The sequence below is a fragment of the Ahaetulla prasina genome, chromosome 1, assembly GCF_028640845.1.
Source record: "Ahaetulla prasina isolate Xishuangbanna chromosome 1, ASM2864084v1, whole genome shotgun sequence".
Classification (NCBI taxonomy): domain Eukaryota; kingdom Metazoa; phylum Chordata; class Lepidosauria; order Squamata; family Colubridae; genus Ahaetulla; species Ahaetulla prasina.
The window spans coordinates 176,292,085-176,315,690 of record NC_080539.1 but is presented as its reverse complement, the minus strand read 5'-3'; the positions used below and the strand labels follow the sequence as shown (position 1 = coordinate 176,315,690).

Below are 23,606 nucleotides of genomic sequence, written 5' to 3'. Positions count from 1 at the left end.
AAGCCGCAGTATATGTTTAAAAGTTACTGCTAAGATACTGGAACCGTGGCTATTTCTGATAAGATTCACAGTGAATCAGTGAAATATCTGTGAAGCTGCAAGGATTGGCAAATACATTTGTGTCTTTAAAATGTTTATACACACAGAGTTGGTTTGGAATTTGGCCATATCATCATATGGTAGTTGAGTAACTTAATATAAGAATTGTAACAAGCAGAGCATGCTGCAAATATTACCCAGAAAAATACCCACAAGAGCAGAAGAAGGTCCATCAACATCTTAAATGAGCAGGCAAGATTACAGAACATAACTTGGGTAGATAGATTGTTTTGGGGATAAATTTGTCTGTAAACAAAAATAAGAGTATAGAATTGTAGCAAACACAAAGGCTGCTAACAGATGGCATCTGGAAGGATGTCTCTGGGCCCACAAAATATTTGGGATTTCTTTCACTAAGAGTAGCCCATTGTTCAGTGAGAACAATCAACCAATAGAACACCTTGCCTTCAGATGTTGTGGGTGTCCCATTACTGGAGGCTTTCAAAAAGAGACTGGACAACCATTTGTTTGAAATGGTATAAGGTCTCTTGCTTGAGTAAGGGGTTGAACTAGGTCCCTTCCAACTCTATTATTCTATGTTCTATGTTTAGTTTTGGAAAGAAATATCCAACCTCAACTGCCCTACTGTAGATACACCCCAGTCCTCATTTCACAAACATCATTTATCTAAGGACAGTAGAGAAAAAATTCTCTCTTTCTCTCTCTCTCTCTCTCCCCCTTCCTCCCTCCCTCCCCCTCTCTCTGGGGAAGGGCCATAATTGATAAAATACTTTGATTGCAGAGCCTTATAACAGGCAGCAATTTTTCAAAAATCCTAGTACTGCTTTAAATTAATTTCACCATTGTAATCAGGCTGAAGGAATTCAGAAGAAAGAAGTGTATGTGTATGTATGTGACTGTGTATGTGTGTGTGTCTGTGCACATTCAACTAATTGGAAAGGCTCCTTCCCTTCCCCTCTGTTGGATTGAGCCTGGCAGGGCTTTGGATATGGCATACCGTCTATGGTTAGTTCCTTTCCCCTGTTTCTACAGTGGAAGAATTTTCATGAAACTGAGGTTCAAATGGATGTCAACCTAGATTAGCGGAAACAGAACAGAAAGAAGAATTGATTTGGATGACAGTGATATGTGTGATTTGGTCGTGGAAAAACTTTCCCCCTCCTAATTAGCAGGAGTGTGGAAGTCTCTTTTCTAAAAAAAGAAAAAGAAAAAAAATACACTGCATTTTTTATTTCTGAGAACAGAATGTCATTTGTGGAAAGAAAACAGTCAAACTGAAACTTGTGTCCTTTACTATTATCTCCTGATGGATTTTTTAAATTGTGTGAACTCATGCATAATCACTCCAGGAAACCTGATAGAAAATTAGCTTTTTCAGACCATTGGTTAAGCCAGTGAAAAATTTCAAATTCAAGGATTGACAAACCTGGGGCTGTGCTGACACCACTATTCATAATTCTTATCATTGCCATGTTGGCTGATGCTGATGGGAACTGAAATCCCACATATTTGGTCTTCGGCCCCAATTATTGAAGAACTGTACTTGGCACAAAACTGTACTGCCAACCTGGCAGAAGAAACAATCTCTCAGGGCCTTATATTAATCATAGCTGGTTGTACAAACTTATCTCTTAGGGCAGTGCGGAAGCTATGCTGTTCCACTGCCATTAGTGAAATAAATTCAGCTGCAAGTACGTTTTGTCTTCCACAAGCACATACAGGTAGCCCATGACTTACAACTGTTTGTAAGTCTGTTTGACTGTTCGAAGTTACAATGGCACTGAAAAAGTGACATGACCGTTTTTCACACTGTTGCCATGTGATCAAACTTTAGATGCTTGGCAACTAAGTCATATTTATGATGGTTACAATGTCTTGGGTTCATGTGATCGCCTTTTGCGACTTTCTCACAAGCAAAATCAACGGGGAAGCCAGATTCACTTAACAGCCGTGTTACTAACTTAATAACTGCAGTGATTCACTTAAGAACTTTGGCAAGAAAGCTTGTAAAATGGAGCCAAGCTCACCTAACAAATGTCTCCGTTAGCAACATAAATTTTGGGCTCAGTTGTGGTCATCCGTCGAGGACTACCTGCGTTGAAAGGAGAACATCTTCTCTTTTATCTTCTGCAGGCCCTGCTCATGGATTTAAATTATAGCATCCCAGAACGAGAACATGCACAGTCTTCAGGGGAAAACACAGGGTAAGAGGATGAAGTATTTTGTTGTTGTTAGTTGTGGTGTCAGACCCATTGCGATCCCATGGACAACGTTCCTCCAGGCCTTCCTGTCCTCTACCATCCTCTGGAGTCCATTTAAGCTCACTGAAGCCTACTGCTTCAGTGACTCCATCCAGCCACCTCATTCTCTGTCAGCCCTTCTTCTTTTTCCCTCAATCTTTCCCAGCATTAGGCTCTTCTCCAGTGAGTCCTTCCTTCTCATTAAGTGGCCAAAGTATTTCAGTTTCATCTTCAGGATCTGGCCTTCTAAAGAGCAGTCAGAGTTGATCTCCTCTAGGACTGGCTTGTTCGTTTGCCTTGCAGTCCATGGGACTCTCCATGATGAAGCGTAAGCCAACATTAATGCCTGTTTCTCTTCTCCCTCTGTCCGCAGTGTGCACATGAATCATACTGTGTGTATCAGTTAATTTCCCTGAGGTTGCTCTTCCTGTTCTAACAACTAGCTTCTTCTGACCAACAGCACCTGTGGACACGATGACCTACATCACACAGCTAGGTGACCTCTTCTATTTGAGAAGGCTGCTAAGTCCTCCTCGGATGGTTGGACCAGGAAGTGTGACCACAGTAATTAGCAGGAACTTGCTGGAACTGGATACAGCACATTTAATGCTCTGCAGATTCTTGATGGCATTTGATCTTGGAGATGCAGGAACTAAGATCATAGGGCAGGAGTTTTGAAAATGGAGAGAAATTTAAAAAAAATATCAAGATAATAATTCTCCAGTGCTGGGCTTGATGGCAGGTGGAATAGTGCTTCTGACCCATACTGGCAACATTTCTGAAAGGGGCGATTTGCAATTGAGTTCCCTATGAGCGAAAGGGAACCAAATTTCCTGCTCCAGTGAAACTTAATGTTCCCAATATTACAAAGAAACAAAGTGTTACAACACTTGTTCCCCAGGTTGCAGCAATATAATTAACTAGCAGTTGTGCAATTTATGGGGGAGAAATGTGCGATGCGGTTATGGAGTATAAAGGTGAACAGGGGGGAAAAATATGCTCTTCAAAATGCCCATCTCCTGCAAACTCTGAATATTGCCTTCAAGGCATATGCTACATTTTCCCCCTGCCCCTCCTTTCTCCTTTAGTGTGCTGTGCTTATATTAGTCACACCCATTTATTTCTACCATAATTTATGTGTTAGTTCAAACTTGGCAAGAGTGCAGGTGTTGCATCCAACATTTGGTCTTGCTTCAGAAGTTTCTATGAATATGAATGCCTATAGTTTTTTACAAGCATACTCTATCACCATAGTAACACGTTTGTTAACTTAAGAGCTTGTAGTTTTAATAGAACTCTTATTCAATGAGATGTGCAGTGCAGGGTTCATCCAAGTATCTATAATCTAGTTTTATTTATTCTCAGTTATGTGGGAAAGATACAGGCTGATTAGGGGGATATATTTAATTTGATTTAAGAACAACTTTTGGGGAAATCAAAGGAATCTTCGATGTTGTCAGTTCTCATTACCACAATGGGTCTCAGTAGCAAAAACGGTCTTCAGAAGTTGTGTTCAATATAGCATCTTGGATTAAGGTGGAACAACTTATTTATACAATTTTCTATACTGGCTGTTATACATAAACTATAATAAAAGCCTTTGAAAAAGTATCAGGGAAAAAGCACACTAAACCAACAATGGATCACCTTGCTGTCTAGTTTAATAAAAAGAAGGACTAGGGGAGACATGATAGCAGTGTTCCAATATCTCAGGGGCTGCCACAAAGAAGAGGGAGTCGGGCTGTTCTCCAAAGCACCTGAAAGCAGGACAAGAAGGGTGGAAACTGATCAAGGAAAGAAGCAACTTAGAACTAAGGAGAAATTTCCTGACAGTTAGAACAATTAATAAGTGGAACGACTTGCCTGCAGAAGTTGTGAGTGCTCCAACACTGGAAATTTTTAGGAAAATGTTGGAGAACCATCTCTCTGAGATGGTGTAGGATTTTCCTGCCTGGGCAGGGGGTTGGACTAGAAGGCCTCCAAGGTCCCTTCCAACTCTGTTGTTATTATTATTATTAAGGGACAAGAATGTTGTTCAGATGTTTTGGAGGTAAAGAGAGGGGACATTTTATTTATTTGTTTAGAAAATTTATATTGTAGTTCTTTTATTAGTATGCCTTTGAAAGTGCTCACTAATTTTGAAAATATTGAAATCCTGTTTTGTCTGACAAAGAACAGAGGAATAACTTGGTCCATATAAGAGCTGGATTGTAGAAAGAAGGAAGAAACAGTGATTGCAGAGATATCCTGAAGTATTTTGATGCCTGTGAAAGAGAAAGAAATAGCAGTATAACACCAACTAAAATGAAGGTGTATTACAGAACTAACAAAATCAGTTTATTATATGAAATAGGGAATCCTAGAGGCATCTTATCTTCTTTGCAAGTAAGAATACTAAATTCATTCCCCTTTCAAGACTACTTCAAATTGTTTCATGGTAGTGCAAGTCCTAAATATCTACAAAATAAATACAAAATTATTACATATAGGTGACACCAAACTGGGTTTGATGTTCTTTTGACTGCTTCAGCTGATCTTTCAGCATTAATACATCATCTCTGTTAAATATTATTAATTAAAGCCACTAAACATTTTGAAAGAAAAAGATTTATTTATTTTTATTTATTTATTTTGTCACAACAATATATATAAGTATCATACAGAAAAGATTATATAGTGTATAAACATATATAAGAGTAAATATTAGGAAGAATAAGCATATATATATGAAGCATATATATATGATATATATATGAAGGAGAAAAAAAAGATGGTAGTGGGGTTCCCTGTAATTACGTAATTTGAATGCAAATTCTTGAAAACCCATCTTAAAGAATGTGTTTAGTTTGATGTAATACAAAATGAATGTTGTGACAACATTAAAATAGTTGAAGTTAGCATTTGGATCAATGCATTATGATCTGGCAGTCCTCTTCCACTTTTATAAAAGAGCTTCATTTGTTGTCGTTGTCTCGTCTCCCCCCCCCCTCCCACTTCAACTTTTTACAAATTGACACAGAAATTGCATCCCAATTCCCCTGCATGAGATCACAAGATCCCTATGCAGAACTGGCTTTTTTTGGTGTTTTGTATAGAGTACTCTGCTGATTTATTCTGCAATCAACTGCATTCCATTGATCTCAAGCTCAGGAGGGTATTCTATTGATTACAGATTTACTGTAAAAACCCCAACTATTCTACAATAGGTTGCTTACTCAAACTTTTCCTCACAAACAATGGCTTGGAATAGTAGCTTGTGCTTCAATTTAGAGATTGCACATATTAAATGATAGTAAAACCAATGCACCCACTTCTTATCTTGTATTTAACTTCCAAAAAAACGAGAGAGAGAGGGAGGGAGGGAGGGAGGGAGAGAGAGAAAGAGAGAAAGAGAGAAAGAAAGAGAGAGCTTTGCAAAATGATCATGCCCTAGGGGTAAAATAAGTTTGACCAAGACCAGGTACCATAAAATGGAGCATGTAATAAAAAAAAATAGTTGCAAACATTAGTGAGACATGTTCACTTAGCTGTCCATTGGTTCCTGTGATATCCAACCTCTATGTTGGCAACCCAGCATAGTGTACTCATCTACAACTTGATATTCTATAGATGTGATGACTCCATAATATATAGTAATCTTAGCCAATATGCTGGCTGCAAATTTTATAAAATGTAATCCCAGCAATACAGACAATGACAAATTTCTTCTGTATCGTTTTGTCCCATAGTCAATAGAGGCCTTCCTGGCCATGTCACATCCTGTGGATTTTAATTTGGGATCATTCCAGAAAATTCCTTCGACAGGACCTGTGTTTAACTCATAGAATAATCTATTGCCAAGAAAGATATTTAAGTGAATGGAAAAAATGGGTTGACTATATTCAAAACAGATATCAGACTAAGAGTTATCAGACTGCCTTTGAATGATTAGGATGTATTATTTTTGATTATTTTGGGGGAAGTTAGGAATTGATGAGAATTGTAGGATTATAATTTAGTTAGGAAGGAAATTTTTTTAGTATATGTTTGCTTTATTTTTACTATACCTTGTGTTTGTTCCGGGAAGTCGGGGAGGAGGAGGGGTTTGGGAAGGAGGAGGGGAAAGGGGAGGGGAAAGGGGGGGAAATTTTGTAAAACTTTTTCAGTAAAATAAAAATCTATTGCAATGTCCTTCCTGTTAAAGACTACTTCAGCTTCAATCACAACAATACAAGAGCAAACAATAGATTTAAACTTAATGTTAACCGCTTCAATCTTGATTGCAGAAAATATGACTTCTGTAACAGAGTTGTTAATGCTTGGAACACCTACCTGACTCTGTGGTCTCTTTCCATAATCCTAAAAGTTTTAACAAAAACTGTATACTATTGACCTCACCCCATTCCTAAGAGGTCCGTAAGGGGCGTGCACAAACATGCCTACCGTTCCTGTCCTATTGTTTTCTTTCATTATATCCAATTAATATAGTTATTGCATGCTTATTCTTATATATATATGCTTATATATTATATAGTTATTTTCATGCTTATGCTTATATGGAAAAAATGGGTTACCGTATATACTCGAGTATAAGCCGATCCGAATATAAGCCGAGGCACCTAATTTTACCACAAAAACTGGGAAAAACTATTGACTCGAGTATAAGCCGAGGGTGGGAAATGAGGCAGCTACTGGTCAATGTAAAAAATAAAGATAGAGCCAAGTAAAATAACATGAATATTTATTTGAACGAAAAACAATAAAAGTGCAAAAGGGGGAAGGAGGATTCCCAGCTTTAGAAAATTTAGAACTACGCCGCCTTTGGTATGACCTGAGCATAGCTCATAAAATTATCTGCTACAATGTACTTCCTATCAATGACTACTTCAGCTTCAACCACAACAATACACGAGAACACAATAGATTCAAACTTAAAAGTGAACCTCTCCAATCTAGATTGCAGAAAATGTGACTTCAGTAACAGAGTTGTTAATGCCTGGAATGTGCTACCTGACTCTGTGGTCTCTTCCCAAAATCCCCAAAGCCTTAACCAAAGACTATCTAGTATTGACCTCACCCCATTCCTAAGAGGTCTGTAAGGCGTGCATAAGAGCACCAGCGTGCCTACCGTCCCTGTCCTAATGTTCCCTTTAGTTGTATTCCTTTTATGTATTCAATTCATGCTTATATTTATATAATTATTTAATATGTATTTGACAAAATAAAATGAATGAATGAATGAATGAATAGAATAGAATAGAATAGAATTTTTATTGGCTAAGTGTGATTGGACACACAAGGAATGAATGAATGAATGAATGAGTGAGTGAGTTACTTCAACAACATTGTCTCACAGAAATTGACAATACAACTGCAAGCATGAAAATGAGTCCTCCTTTAGCTTCCAAGGGACCAGGGTGCCTCTGAAGGTCAGTGCTCTAAGCACTAAGAACCCAGCACAAATCTAAGCCTGTATGCACACCAATAGTGAAAATACCCTGCACAGTGTCTCTTGGCAGAGAAGGTTAATTTTCATAGACGTTGGGGTGGCTCTTTTTTTTGGCAGGGCAATAAGGGTCTCTAATATCATTAAACCCAAGTGTGAGGAAAAAGACAGCAGCTAAAATGTTAAGGCCAGTTGTGTGACCTTCTCCAATACAGTTGGCCTGGCTGTTTGCCAAAACTTAAAACACCCTCCCATCCCCCCTCCCTGCTAAAGCTTCTTTCTTAAAACAATTGTGGTCTTTGCCTTTCATTGTGCCAATCGACTTTAGAAGTCTGTGTGTGTGTGTGTGTGTGTGTGTGTGTGTGTGTGAGAGAGAGAGAGAGAGAGAGAGAGAGAGAGAGGGAGGGAGTGCAAAGGGAAGGAGGATTCCCAGCTCTAAACAAAGGAAATCCCGGAATGCCAGCGAAGGTGGTGCTCACGTTCCTCCTCCCTTGCTCAAAAGCCCCAACATGATATTGGAATTGGATGCCATTATATACCTGCTGAGGGGATAATTTGAATAACTTGAAAGATATAAAAGCTCTAAACATATTTGTTTAAAAATCTAAAATCTATACTTAAAATAAATGAATATAAAGTAATAAAGTTCTTTAAAGTTGTAATTCACTTTGCTGCTGAAAAAGAAAAGAAGCTTAACACCTTAAATGGTATTTATTAACTGAAATATCATCAAATCAAATATATAATGAGGTATATTATAATGACCTTTGTTTTCAGAAAGAAGCATGATGGAAGTTTTTCAATAAAGGGAAATTAGACAAAACTTAGTGTCATGCTCATATATCATCTTTACAGATGTTGTTAACACTATACTATGGCAGCATATGATGGTACAATGTTTCAATCAATTTCAGGATGAAAAACTCATCAATGAGGAGGAGGAGTATAATTTATTAACCTTGTATGATATCAGTTTCTCAAGGACTCTAGAAGGACCGAGGAAGAAATCTCTGCCCCTCCCACTTTCCCTTTCCAACCCAGCCTTCCAAGGGGACCTTTGAGGGAGAAATCTCTGCCCCCTCCCCACTTTCCCTTTCCAAGGCAGCCTTCCAAGAGGACCTCTCGAAAAGAGCGAAAGCTTTCTCCTGGCCGTTTTACCACCACCACACCCTCCACGCCGGCCATCCTAGGAGGGGGAAGTTCAAGGACCACATCGATGGCACGAGCTCAGATTGCCGGCTGGGGATGATGGGCGCTGCAGTGCGATCTCGGGAGAGACTAGGGGGGAAGAAAGAATGACTGTTTCCCCACACCCTAGGATTGGGGAAAACATTGACCCCCCCCTTAGTTGCGGGAGAAGGGTTGCGCTTCAAAGCGGTCGCCTCCATCCATCAATCCATCCTTCCTTCCTTACTTCCATCCATCCATCCATCCTTTTTTTTTCCCCAGCGAGCGGTGCGTGTGTGACATGCAAGCAAGACGTCTCACGGGGCGTGTGTGTGTGTGTTTGTGGTGGGGGTCTCGTCCCAGCCACCCACCCACTCGCTCCCTTTCCCTCTTCGGGCGTGGGCTGTTCCCGTTCGCCTGGCCTCCGTCCTCCGATCTCCTGCGCTGGGAGCGGCGGCGAGCCAGCGGCAACCGGGCACCGCGGACTTTGGCAAGGAGGAAGGTGGGAGGAAGCGGAGCTGCCGGCTGTGGGGGTTGAGGCGTGCAAGAGGAGTGGCGTGGATAGGCCTTTTTGTGTGTGTGTGCGTGTGTGTGCGCGCCTGTGTGCCCTAGGGAGGGAAGCGGGGCTGCCGGGTGTGTGGGGGTTGAGGCGTGCAAGAGGAGCGCGCCTCCTCTCTTCCTCCACGCCGCTCCTCTTGCACGCCTCAACCCCACCATCCCCCACCCTCCCCGCGCGTGAAGCTCCCCCCCTCCCTCTTCCAGGCGGCGGCGGCGGCCCCGGCCCCGGGCGGAGCGCCACAGCCGGCAGCTCCGCTTCCCTCCCACCGGTCCCAGTCCAGCGAGCGGTGGCGACATGCGGCGCGCTCCGCTTTCACCGTTCGGCTGATTGGGACCGCTTGGCTTGGGTCCGCGGCGGGCGGGGAGCCGCCAGCCTTCTCGGCCGACGCTTTCACCGTTGAAACCTCCTCCCTCAGCCGAGAAGGCTGGCGGCTCCCCGCCCGCGCGGACCTGTTAAGCCGGTCCCAATCCAGCCGAACGGTGAAAGCGGAGCGGCGCCGCATGTCGCTTTCACCGTTCGGCTGGACTGGGACCGTGGAGGAAGCGAGCTGCCGGCTGTGGCGCCCGCTGAGCTGAGCGCGCCGCCGCCGCCTGGAAGAGGGAGGAGGTGACCTTCACGCTGGAGAGGGTGGGGATGGTGGGGTTGAGGCGTGCAAGAGGAGCGAGCGTGGAGGAAGAGGAGGAGGCGCTCCTCTTGCACGCCCTCAACCCCCACACAGCCGGCAGCTCCGCTTCCTCCCTAGGGCACAGGCGCGCACACACGCACACACACACAAAAGGCCTTTCCACGCCACCTCTTGCACGCCTCAACCCCCACAGCCGCAGCTCCGCTTCCTCCCACCTTCCTCCTGCCAAAGTCCGCGTGCCGAGCCGTCGCTGCCCGCCTCCCAGCGCAGGAGATCGGAGGACGGAGGCCAGGCGAACGGGAACACTGCACCACCAGGGCTTCCCCGCGCCAATGCACAGCCCGCCAAGTTTGCGCCGTCCGCCCACCAGACACGGGAATGGGGGCCGGCCTGGGGGCGACAAATCCCGCGAGACCTCGGCGGGCCCGCTCCCCGTCCCTCCCATGGGAGTCCGTTCGGTACCCCCTCCTGTGCGGGGTTCCCGAAGACGTAGACTCGAGTATAAGCCGAGGGGACGTTTTTCAGCACAAAAAACGTGCTGAAAAACTCGGCTTATACTCGAGTATATACGGTATTTTGTTGTGACAAAATAAATAAATAAAAAATAAATAAAATAAAAAAATAATAGCTGCAGCACCCACACTGTGGAAAACCTTTTAGAAATTTAACATTTGCCAGTATTATTATATTTTAGTCCACACTGGGAACATTTGTATTCACCTTGACATTTGACTCTGCGTGATACTTATCTGAGTAACTTACTACTTTATTTTACCAAATAGTGAGTTAAAGGTACTTTAATGTTATACATCATCTGGAAATCCATGGTTAGACAGGCAATATATAAATATTTCAAATAAATAAAATAAGTGTTTTTCCTCCTGCAGCAACAGCATAACTACAAATTACTTTCAGAATCAAAGGTGGCAGCTATTAGAATGTTATATTATAGCTTTAGTAACTCAGATGGTTTCTGTACTGGGAGCACTTTAAAATGATCTGATGCTATAATTTACTGATATCTTTTCTGCTCTTTCTCTCATGTGATTATTATTTTTATTATTATTTGCTGGGGAATTCTTCTTCCAAAATCTAACTTTCTAACTAATGTTTAGCTGGAGGATACGTATATGTGTAGAACCTAGGCTTAAAGAGCTAAACTTGATCAAATTCCAGAAGGGTGAATCAACTTTTTAAGGATATTACATGCTCTGATAAAAAAAAAATCTTTTAAAGAGTTTTCCATCTTTACAGTGTGGAGAAAATAGAAGAAAGGTTGTATGTAAGTAAGTACGACGGAAGTGTGGTATCTCTTGCTTGCTATATTATAGCACTATAATTCCTACTTTCTTTTTAAATGTAAGTTCTTAAATGTACATAGAACTTCTTTTGCTGAGGATTGAAGGACAATCACCTAATGTAATGAAACTCCCCTCTCTGAAATTCTTAGCATTCAAAAAGCAATTAATATGCTTTTTCCAGAAGTTATTAGGAGAAGAAGTGGGTGAACCCAGGGTCCGTTTGAGGGCTTTAAATTGCAGCTAAAGCAAGTTGACTTTCTCCAGTTTCCCAGAGCTTTGAGACCCACCAGAAATTGTTGTTTTATAGTCAATTTGCATGGAACCTTTGTAAGTAGCACTTGTGGGCAATCCTGATCCTCTCCTTGATCTGGAAAGAAGCTCAAGAAACTGCCCTATTTGCCAGCACTCTTTTTTTTCTAACATGACAATCAGCTCCACTCTTTACAGAGCCCTTTTCAGCCCATCATCATAATAATAACAGAGTTGGAAAGGACCTTGGAGGTCTTCTAGTCCAACCCCCTGCCCAGGCAGGAAACCCTACACCTGGTCAGTCAGATGGTTATCCAACATCTTCTTAAAAACTTCCAGTATTGGAGCATTCAGAACTTCTGGAGGCAATTCGTTCCACTGATTAATTGTTCTGTCAGGAAATTTCTCCTTGGTTCTAGGTTCCTTCTCTCCTTGATTAGTTTCCACCCATTGCTTCTTGTCCTACCTTCAGGTGCTTTGGAGAATAGCTTGACTCCCTCTTCTTTGTGGCAACCCCTGAGATATTGGAACACAGCTATCATGACACTCCTGGTCCTTGTTTTCATTAAACTAGACATATCCAGTTCTTGCAACCGTTCTTCCTATGTTTTAGCCTCCAGTCCCCTAATCATCTTTGTTGCTCTTCTCTGCACTCTTTCTAGAGTCTCCACATCTTTTTTACATTGTGGCGACCAAAACTGAATGCAGTATCCCAAGTGTGGCCTTGCCAAGGCATTATAAAGTGGCACTAACACTTCACCTGATCTTGATTCTATCCCTCTGTTTATGCAGCCCAGAAGAACTGTGTTGCTTTTTTTGGCAGCTGCTGCACACTGCTGGCTCATATCCAGCAGTAATATGAGCCATACGACTCCAAGATCCCTCTCACAAAAAATTGTTTCCTTGGAAATGTCAGGAAACAACCCATTGATTGTGAGACTGCCCACTTCAAGAATTCTGCCACTGATAGTTGTGCTCTCATCACATTTCATTCCCATCTCCACGAAAGTTTCAATAACTGCTGCTACCGAATACCTCTCACCGACCCGTGCGCTCTCACAGAGAGGGACTCCTCAGGGTGCCGTCGGCGCGACAGTGTCGTCTGGCGACACCCAGGGGAAGGGCCTTCTCTGTGGGGGCTCCCGCCCTCTGGAACGAGCTCCCCCCAGGACTTCGTCAACTTCCGGACCTCCGAACCTTTCATGAGCTCAAAACTTACTTATTTATCTGCGCTGGACTGGGTTAGTTTTTTAAGTTATGGGTTTTTAATGGTGATTTTATAGTTTAGGGTTTTATATCGGTCGTTTGACCGTTTTTAGTTTTAAATTGGCCGGTTAAATATTTCATTTTAAATGTATTTTAAATTTATTGTGTACCTATGTGTTTTAATAAGGCTGTACACCGCCCTGAGTCCTTCGGGAGAAGGGCGGTCTAGAAATCTAATTAATAAATAAATAAAATAAATAAATAAATAAAGGATGACGACTATATTTCATGCTAATCATTCACTCTTAAGTAGGTAAGCTCTATGTTCACAAGTCATAGAGATATCAGGTTTTCAATCTACTGACTAATGGGAGCTATACAGTTATGTTTCCAATGTTGCTGTATAGGTTTATTAATTATTAACTTTAATTTGAAATTACCTTACATGCAAATAAGAATTATTCCTCAAAATCCAAATTGAATTTGTGGTATATAGGCTAAAATTCACTATAATATATTCTATGATTGTTTTTTTTTATTCATCTGACATATATCATAGTCTTTAGAACTGATATTTTCTGTTGATTCAGGTTCTAACCAAAAGCCTAGGATCATGACGCACCATAGCATCTAAAGTCTAGAAAGTTCCAAGCAGGAGGTTTTGTTCAGGGATGGGCTTCAGATCCTTTAGCAATGGGTTTGCTGCCCTGTTGCTGGGTGGGCGTGGCCATGGTGGGCATGGCCTAGTCAGTCGCTTGCACCATGGCGGGGTGGTGGTCGTTTTTCATCCTCCCCAAGTTTCAGAAGCTTTCCTCAAGTCTCCAGGAGGGTGAAAACAGCTTCCCCCAGGGTCCAGAGGCCCTCCAGATTTTTTTTTTTTTTTTTAAGATTTCTAGACTGCCCTTCTCCCGAAGGACTCAGGGCGGTGTACAGCCTTATTAAAACACATAGGTACACAATAAATTTAAAATACATTTAAAATGAAATATTTAACCGGCCAATTTAAAACTAAAAACGGTCAAAAGACCGATATAAAACCCTAAAATATAAAATTATAAATAGATTAATACAGTTTAAAATTCAATTAAAACTAAATTAAACTAAAATATCAAATTAAAATAATATTTAGGCTAGTCCTGCCCGATTGAATAGCAGAGTCTTCAGTTCCTGCTTGAAGGTACGGAGGTTGGGAAGTTGGCGTAACCCAGGAGGTAACTCATTCCATAGGGTCGGTGCTGCCACAGAGAAGGCTCTCCCCCTGGGGGTCACGAGCCGACACTGTTTGGCTGATGGCACCCGGAGCAGGCCCGCTCTGTGGGAGCGCACAGGTTGTTGGGAGGCTATTGGTGGCAGAAGGCGGTCTCGTAAATAGCCCGGTCCTAAGCCATGGAGCGCAGGCCCGTTTCCGGACTTCCAGAACATCTGGTAGGCCTGTTTTTTGCCCTCCCAGACCCTCTGCGCGGCCCCTGCACTTACCTGGAATGATGAACGGGCCGTGTGGAGACTCCTGGGAGGGCAAAAAACAACCTTTTGAATGTTGATCAGATTTTTATTCAATATTATGTATGTATTGGCCATAAACAGACTGAGATTTGCACGAATTTCAGTTCTTTTTCTTTCTTTTGACTTTGTAGCCTTCAGTAGTTTTTTTACAAAGTCCCATCAATATTAGTTCCTTCCTATACCTCAATCAATTATTCAAGTGTTGTTTTTCCCCACCTTCCAATGTTTGTGTTTGCTTTACCTGGATATTATCCTCCAGTCTTTACTGCTGGTGAAGTAGAGTCTGTTAATATGGATGATGATAATGAAGATGGTATTTTTGACTATCTCTAATTCTTTGCCTTCCCCAATTTGGTACTCTCCAGATTTATTGAAGTTGCTAGTAGTTACAGTCTCCATCTATCTGGAGTACACCAATTTGGAGAAGACTGCTTAAGACAGTTGTTACTCATCTAGAATTTTACCTTAGTTCAGGAAGTTAGAATTAAACCATCCTTAAGTTTGTTTTTCTTGATATGAGCTCAAGTAGCTTTTTCATGGCTTTTCTGGATACTATACATTCTGCAACAAATAGCAACCTAACTATAGAGTCAATTTGTAAATAAGGTCCAATATTACATCTGGCTTTCAGCCTATACCATAGACCAGGAGTCTGCAATTTTAAATACTCAAAGAGCCATTTGGACCCATTTCCCACAGAAAAGAAAACACTGGGAGCCACAAAACCTGGGTGGGTATGGGCAACTCAATGTCACTCACTTCTACCAGTCACATGACCCCCTAGCCATGCCTAGCCAGCATTAGGACAGAGAACCAGTTGTTAAAAAACACCGTGAACCACATAAGCCTTTTGACATATCTCTCTCTCCCCTACTTTCTCCCCCTCTCTCTGTATCTCTCTCTGTCTCTCTATCTCCCCCTCTCTCTGTATCTCTCTGTCTCTGCCCTGGCCACTTCTCCATCCCCCGCTGTCGCCCTTACCTTCTCAGTACAGGTGAGAAGTGACTGGGAGGGGAGGGCGGGGCCAGCCAGTGGTGGGATCACCTGACAAGGAGCCACAGCAGAGGGCCCAAAGAGGGCCCATGTGGCTCTGGAACTGCAGGTTACTGACCCCTGCAATAGACAAAGCAGACCCCTCATTCTTGAGCTTATTTGTATAGAACTAGTTCCAGGTTTATGGAGGAACTGGCAAATTCACTTCCTCCCAAATGTTGGTATGCCTCTGTCTTATTGGACCTAAATAAGATGTAAATTATATGGCAGACAACAGTGATGGTATGGGTTTTAATCTGCCAATGTTCTTGATTTACAACACCTCTGTGGTTGATCCTACATTTGGGATACCGGAGAAATTAAAAGGTTAAGTCACTCACAAAATAGTAAGTGCCATTATTTGTCCTGGATTTGTGCAAGGACATATGAAATCATAAACAGAAGGAAAGAGAAAATTTCCAATACAACTGGGTTTCTTCTTCCGTTCCCTGAAATATTTGTTAAGCAAACCAGAAAAGAAAGGGAGCAGTTAGAGCAAACTGAAATATCAAACTAGAAACCATATAGCCGTGATGGCGAACCTATGGCACATGTGCCACAGATGACACGCAGCGCCCACTCTGTGGGCATGCGAGCCATCACCCCAGTTCAGCTCCGCCGCGCCTGTGCTCGCACCTCCTGCCAGCCAGCTGGTCTTTGGGTCTCTGCTGTGCATGCGCAGAGGGGCAGGGCACGTGTGGGAGGGCTTCCTGTTCATGTGCAAGGGGTGGGGTACATATGGGCCCCCCGCACGTATGTGTGGGGGAATTGGGGGGCATGTCGGGACACATTCAGGGGGCAAACACACATGAAGGGGTGTGCGCATGCAGAGAGGACGCGTGCTGGGTGGGGGGCTTGCTTTGGGCACTCAGTCCGGAAAAGGTTAATCATCACTGCCATATAGCAGTGGAGGTTCTGAACATCAGTCTGACCTGGGAATGGCTATATCTGGACAGAGATACGAAGACAGTCAAATATGTAGCTTATAGTTTTCTATACACAGAAACCACACTTGGTATTTAAATCATTTTAACAGCTTCAAAATACTTTGACATGCACAATATCATTCCTATAAATAAGTTGATGTAATCAATTAGGCATTATTATCTTTCATTTACAAATAGAAAAATGGGAACTGGGTTTTAAAAGCCTTGCTGAAAGCCACAGAAAGCTGGATAAAAGAGCCAAATACCTTGTTACCCTGTTGTTGCCTTAGACCAAAACTACTGAATTTGTATTTGAGGCAATATCAGTGATCAAAACACTGGTAGTTCAAGAGAATAGGACATCATAGCCTCACTGATTGGCCAGAGCCACTCAGATCCTGCAGAATTTGCAGCATGCCAGTATTCATTTAAATCAATCAGTCAATTGATTTCGATGCAAGTCCAGGTTGGCACCATATATCAGGTGTTGCTACTAAAATATTCGAAAGTTTCCTGATTTATTTGGTGGATCTGCTGAAGCTTCATTACGATGTGTTTCAAACCTGGCAACTTTTAGATATGTGGACTTCAACCTATCTGGAATTTGCCATCCTGCACAGGAATTGGAAGTCCAGGCAGTGCATCTTAATGTTGTCAAGTTTGAAAAATGGCGCTGTACTATAAACACTGCTTCTCTTAGAAATGTGGAGCAAGCAATGGTCACACAAACAAGATTTCCAGTGAAAGCACCGTTGGCCTGGCATTGACCTTCTTGTCTTTTTGGTGTTCATGAAAGAGATTTTACTTCTCCAAGCTTGTAGCTGATAACTTTACGTCTGCTAGTTTGATTTTACTGCTGCTTTTACTTTTGCTTTTTGCTACTGGTTTTTGGTGTTGATGTCATTTTAATTGAATGTCAATATCATATACTTCCCTCTTGGTTTTATAGCTTTGAGAACTGCTATGGAAACTTCAGTGAAGGATGACCTTGGAATCTTTTCAATAATAGAATAAAATAAAACAATGGCACCATAGTCATTCTGATCATGAAGCTGTGCTTGCTCTTCTGTTCTGAGAAAATCTCAGCTTGCTTTGAATCTAAAGGAAAAAAAAAAAGAGTCCCATCCGTAAAAAAAAAAATCTCCTGGATTTGCTGTCACCTATTTAACATTACTGATGTGCCTCCCCAATGATTCCGTTTCTCCAATATGTGTATATTTGTTTAAAGCATTTGTAGTCTAGCTCTTCCCTCTCAACCCAAAGGGTCCTAAAAAGTTTTACAAATGTCACTATATATATATTATTAATATATTATTATTTTTATTTATTTATTAATTATTATTAATTATATCTATCTATCTATCTATCTACATATCTACATATCTACACACCCCCCACCCACCCACCCACACACACCCACACACCCACACCCACACCCACACACCCACACACCCACACACCCACACACACACATATATATATATATATTTGTTTTCTGAGGTTTTCACGGGTGTTTGTATATAGGTCTTTGGTTGTTCGGGTTTTCTCCCGTGTAAAATTGGAAGTGTCTTGGCGACGTTTCGACGAAGTCTCATTCGTCATCTTCAGGCTTCAGCTTCGTGCTTCTGGGAGCAATGTGTGATCGCAGCTGTTTCTTCCTTTTAACTGCTAGTGGGGGTTTGAATATATATATATATATATATATTAATCTGGCCATTAAGTTTGCAATTTAAATGACATGGTGTAAAATGAAAGAGATAGGTTAGGGCAAAATAATACTTATAACAGTCCATTTAGTGGCAGTTCAAAGGCACTGAAAAAATATGCTTATGACTGTTTTTCACTGTTTTGACTTTTTGCAGCATCCCCATGATCATAAGATCAAAATTTAGATGCTTGACAACTGGTTCATATTTATGACCCAGGGTCATGTGATCATTTTTTGTGAACTTCTCACAAGCAAAGTCAATGGAGAAACCAGGTTCATTTAACAACCGGGTTACTAACTTAACAATTGCTGTGATTCACTTAACAACTCTGGCAAGAAAAAAAATAAGTAAAATGAGGCAAACTTCACTTATCAAATGTCTCACTTAACAACATATATTTTGGACTCCATTGTGATCCTAAGTTGAGGTCTACCAGTAGAGTAAACTTGTGCATTCATTTATAAAAGAATAATTTGAAGATAAATAGCTTTGGCCTGTGTCACTTGGTCATAATAATGATCAACTTTATAGAAGACTGAAAGGTCCAGGTATGTGGTTTAAATTGTTGACAGTACTAGGGATCAGTCTTTTTGAACCAGGACCAGAGGTGGTATTCAGCTGGTTCGGACCAGTTCAGATGAACCGGTAGCTCTGACGATCAGCTGGCCCAGCCCACCAGCCCCCGCCCTATCCTGTCCTTTATTTCCTGCTTTCTAGCTCATCTCAATTGTGCAGCACAGCTGATTTCCAGCTCTCTCGCTGTTCTACTTACCATGGCTGACTTGGAAGGTAAGCAGCTGAGCTTCTGAATGCTCCATTTTCAGCGCGGTTGTTAAAAAATTTGAATTCCACCACTGACCAGGACTCAATTATGTATCTCCAATCCCTTCACATGGCTGACTTTGGCTGCTGGACCCATGGCTGAAATCTCTTGGACATTTGTGATTTTGTTACTAGGCAAGAATCTTAAGGTAAACCACATTAAAGAACTCTCTGTCTGCCCTGAGGGTATGGCTCCCCCATACCCATAGCAGCTTACTCCTTTGCTGTGGCTTCTTGCTTTTCCCACATTGCAGAGGTTTTCTTGCTCAGTACCTCAGGGTGTTGAATCTGAATGGTTGTTGTCATAACTGACATCTTTGCCCTGAGAACTGGCTCTTAGCTTATCTCTTACTCCAGGCACTTTTATTAAGTCACCGCTTCTAAACAGTCCCAAGAACATCCTTTCCAACACTGGACTAACAATTTCCTCTGCACTAGTATTTGGCATTTTCCTAGCTGATTTAAGTTCCAGTTTTTCATTGCTGCTGCCAAAATGAACCAAAGTCGGTGGAAATGTCTTAGTGATATATAGCCTGTGTTAGTACCTTCTATTTTTTTCTTATGGGAAACTTGCACTATTAAAATAGATAAAGCACTAAAAACTTTATGAATGGGAAAATATTCATAATCATAATCTTTGTTTACTGCATATTTACTTGTTTATTTTTTTCAGGCTCCTCAAAAAGTGAGGTTCCAAAGCTATTTCATACAATAAGCAGTTAAATGTCTTAAGGCATAAATAAGTAGCCTTTTCTTTAAAAAAAGAAAAGTCACCACTCTGGCTTTTAAAAAATGAGTAACTATAATAGTGACTGGGAAAAGAGAAATACCTGCCACTCAGAAGACCAATATGAGCATTAAGATCACATCTTGAGAAAGGCATTCCATACACAAGGTCTCATAACCGAGCAGGTTTCATTCTTTAAGCAGGTCACATATTGCAAGAAACAGAAATACACAAAAGAAAAAAGAGGAAACTATAAAGTAAGAGAAATTATGTTTTAATTAGTATACTATAATTCACACCCAGATGCCCCATTTTTGTCTGCAGCAAGAGAACTAAAACATCTTAAAATTTGGAATATTTCTTTTAGCTGTGCTGATATGTAAATACAGTAGTGCCCAAAACTGTGGAAACCTTTTGGGAAAAATGTATTTTCTAAAACTAGCTAATAACGCCACTTTTTTGGGGGGGGAGTAGTACTATAAAATTATATATCAATGGGAAAATAATTTAACCAAGAATGTAACGCAATAACATTTATGAAGGATTTGCTATTAGAATAGCAGTTACAATATAAAGAAGAACAGTGAAACACATAGAAAAAACGAGATATACAAAAATTATCATGTCAGTTAATACGTAGTTGGGTAACCTTTGGCATGAATTATGGCCTTACAATGTCTTCCCATGGAGTGAACCAAGTCTTTCAGTTTTGCAGCTGTTATAATGTGAAACCAAGATTGAATGATTGCTTCTATTAACTGGGTTTTATTGCTGGGTCGCCTCTGACTAACAGGTTTCTTTAGTTGGCTCCATAGATTTTCAATTGGGTTAAAGTCTGGGCTATTCCCAGGCCATTCCAGCAGTGGGAATATGATTATCTTGAAACTTTTTTAAAAAAAGTGGTATTATTAACTATCAAACCGCAAAAATACACTTTTCCCAAAAGGTTTCCACAATTTTGGCCACTACTGTACAATATCTAGATCAGGGGTGAAATGCTCCTGGTTTGGACCAGATCGGCCAATCTGGTAGCGATGGCAGCGGTTGGTTCAGAAAACTGGTAGCAAAAATCCCTGTCCCCCCTGCCCATGCCCAGCTGAGCCGCGCGATTGTCAGAGCCTTTTTTTAACTTTTAAAAGCATTTTTTTACAACCTCTTTGGCCGAATAGGTTGTAAAAAAATGCTTTTGAAAGTAAAAAAAAAAAAAAGATCGCGCACCACAGCTGATCACCCCCCCCACTGTTCTACTTAACCCACGCTTCCTTTTGGAGTGCACTGCGCATGCACACCTTGCATTTGGTGCATGGTGCGCACTGCGCAACCGCACACAGTGTGCATGCACAGCCGGCAAACTGGCAGTAAACTGGTTCAGATTACACCACTAATCTAGATCAGTGATGGCTAACCTTTTTGGTGTTGTGTGCCAAAAGCGGGGGGAGTACAGGGGGAGGTCATGCGCATGTGTGCCCATGCCCATAATTCAATGCACCTCGCGCCCTGCGCATACATGTGTGACCCCCTGTGCTTCCCCCGCTTTTGGCACACGATGGCACAGTGGGCCTGGTAGGCCCATTTTTTGCTCTCTCGAGGCTCCTAGAAAGCCTCTGGAGACTGGGGAGAGCAAAAAACAGGCCTTCTGGGCCCACTGGAAGTTGGGGAATGGGCTGTTTCCAGCCTCTGGAGGGCCTCTGGGTGGGTGGGAGGGAAAGGCTGTTTTTGCCTCCCCAGGCTCCTAGAATGGAAGGCCCAAAAAGCACATGGCCGGCGCGTGCATGCACGCTGGAGCTGAGCTAGGGCAACACTCGTGTGTCCAAAATATGGCTCCGCGTGCCACCTGTGGCATGCGTGCCATAGGTTTGCCATCACAGATCTAGATCTTCCTGGTCCTGGTGGTGCCCAGGAGCAGATAAGAGGCATTTGACCAAGGTTCATATCAAACCTTTACTACAATATTTTGGCCCGAATGCAGCATTTAGACTACTTTCCAAATCAAACCTACATCAAGTGCATTGCACAAACCCAGATTAGAGATGACTAGAGCATTAATGACTGTGGCTTTGGTTTGATTTCTTCAAGGAAAGGGTGCAACTAAAAAGGATTGGGAAGAAGTATTCCAAGTCAGCAACATCCACAAATTATTCAGGAACAGGCTGGAACTCAGGAATACATCGACACTGTGAAGGTGATGATTATAAGTACAGTGATGGAATATAAGCCCTGAAACAGACAGCAGTAACTGCCTCCAAAACTGTACTTTTGTTCAAATGCTCAAACAATCAGCATAATTACATTACCCAAAGGTAGAACATCTGTGGCCCTCCATAGGCTGTTGAAATTCAACAACAATAGGCTATTGAATTTATGTGCACAGTCTGCACTGTGAAGGATGTTGAAAGCCACAGTTTAACAAGATCTGGGAGTTCTCTAGTTCCAACATAGTTTCTATTGTAGCTAATTAATCGTGTAATTATTTTGTGTTGACGGTACTGCAGTGATGTTCTATCACACAATGAAACCAGAAGAATCCAAAAAGTTTTTAATCAGCCCATGTGGATAATATCAAGGTTGCAGCTCATTGTAACTGAAGATTCTAAACTTCAGACATGTTGCCCGACTAATTTACTGGCTTGTATTATACTTTGAAAGTGCTTTCAGAATTATGAAATATGCAGGATCCTAAATAAATCCTTTCAAATAAAAGACTTTGGAGTAGGAAAGATGTCTGAAAAAAAAAAGAATTTGGCAATCTGAAATGGCTTAGGGTAGGTTTTTTTTTTTTGAAGTGGCTAACAAAATTCATCAAAGCCGTTAAAGCATAAAGCTGCACTTTTTAAAAAGTGAGAGTTGAAGTTTGTTTATTGTGGTGTGGAAGAGCCTTTGCTAACCCATTACAAATGAGGATAGGATAAAGAAAACTTGCCCAATTTTTGCTTTTAGCAAAGATTTATTTCCGAGAAGGGGCAAAACCACTTGCTGTGATACCAATTAGAAGAACAAGAAGCATGACGTTGCAAATCTGGAGTATTAAAAATGTAAATCCAAAGCCCAAGGGTGCCTGGATCACAACTAAAAGAGATGGAGGAGAGAATGAGTCAAGCGATAACAAGAGTAGTACTCAAATGGCCTGTGCTGTCTGATTATCTCCCGGCTTCCATGCTGAAGCTAAACCTTACCAGAGGTTTAGACTTTGAAGCTTCCAATAATGGAAGAATATCTCAACAAGAACAGATGTAAAAAGAAACCATATTGAGGAATCTGATCTAAGTTTCTAACTAAATTCCTTCCTTCCTTCCTTCCTTCCTTCCTTCCTTCCTTCCTTCCTTCCTTCCTTCCTTCCTTCCTTCCTTCCTTCCTTCCTTCCTTCCTTCCTTCCTTCCTTCCTTCCTTCCTTGAAACACCTCATACCCTCATCTTTTTGGCTATAATCATGTAGAAGTTGTACAGCATCATTTCCATCTAGGGAGACATTTCTGTCTAATAATCTTCACATTACAACGCCACCATAGTAATTAAAAGATTAAAAACCAAATGTCTAATTTGGAGGTGACATCTGGTGAAATGGCAACACAGGAGGCTGCATTTACTGAGCCCCATCTGATAATTATAAAATTTATTCCATAAATATTGGGTAGGAGTAGTTTTCAATGAAGCATACAGCAGCGGTATCAGCTGTGGTTTGACTGCAACAAGCAAAGTTTATTGCAGAAGTGTGGTATGCCGATAACAAAGACTGTAAAGTAAAGGTGGAACTTCAAGTCTTATCTTGCAAAATTTATTTTAGCTCTCCCAAGTATAATACAGGCAGCCAGTTAGTGAGGGTAGGTACTGCAGGAAGATGGGAGAATGGTTGGGAACATAATGAGTAATAGGGCTACTATTATTATTTGATTGGGAGGTAGTATTGATATTTTTTAACATGAGGGAAGGGATGGACTCTATCCAGAAACTTTTCATGATGAAATAATATTATTTAGGCATCCTGGGAGAATTTCATTGCTTCTAAAAAGCAAAGGAATGCACTCCCTTCATGTCTAAAACATCCAAACACCAAAGGA

The 23,606-nt window shown here is 41.5% G+C and overlaps 1 long non-coding RNA gene across 1 annotated transcript in view; it reads right to left on the bottom strand.

The window, feature by feature from the left end:
• Positions 1 to 3,043: 3,043 nt before the first annotated feature.
• LOC131197797 (uncharacterized) overlaps positions 3,044 to 23,606 on the bottom strand; it is a 36,351-nt gene continuing 15,788 nt past the window's right edge. The window contains exon 3 of the long non-coding RNA XR_009155030.1: positions 3,044 to 4,564. This is a non-coding gene — a long non-coding RNA (uncharacterized LOC131197797). The remainder of the gene's footprint in view (positions 4,565 to 23,606) is intronic.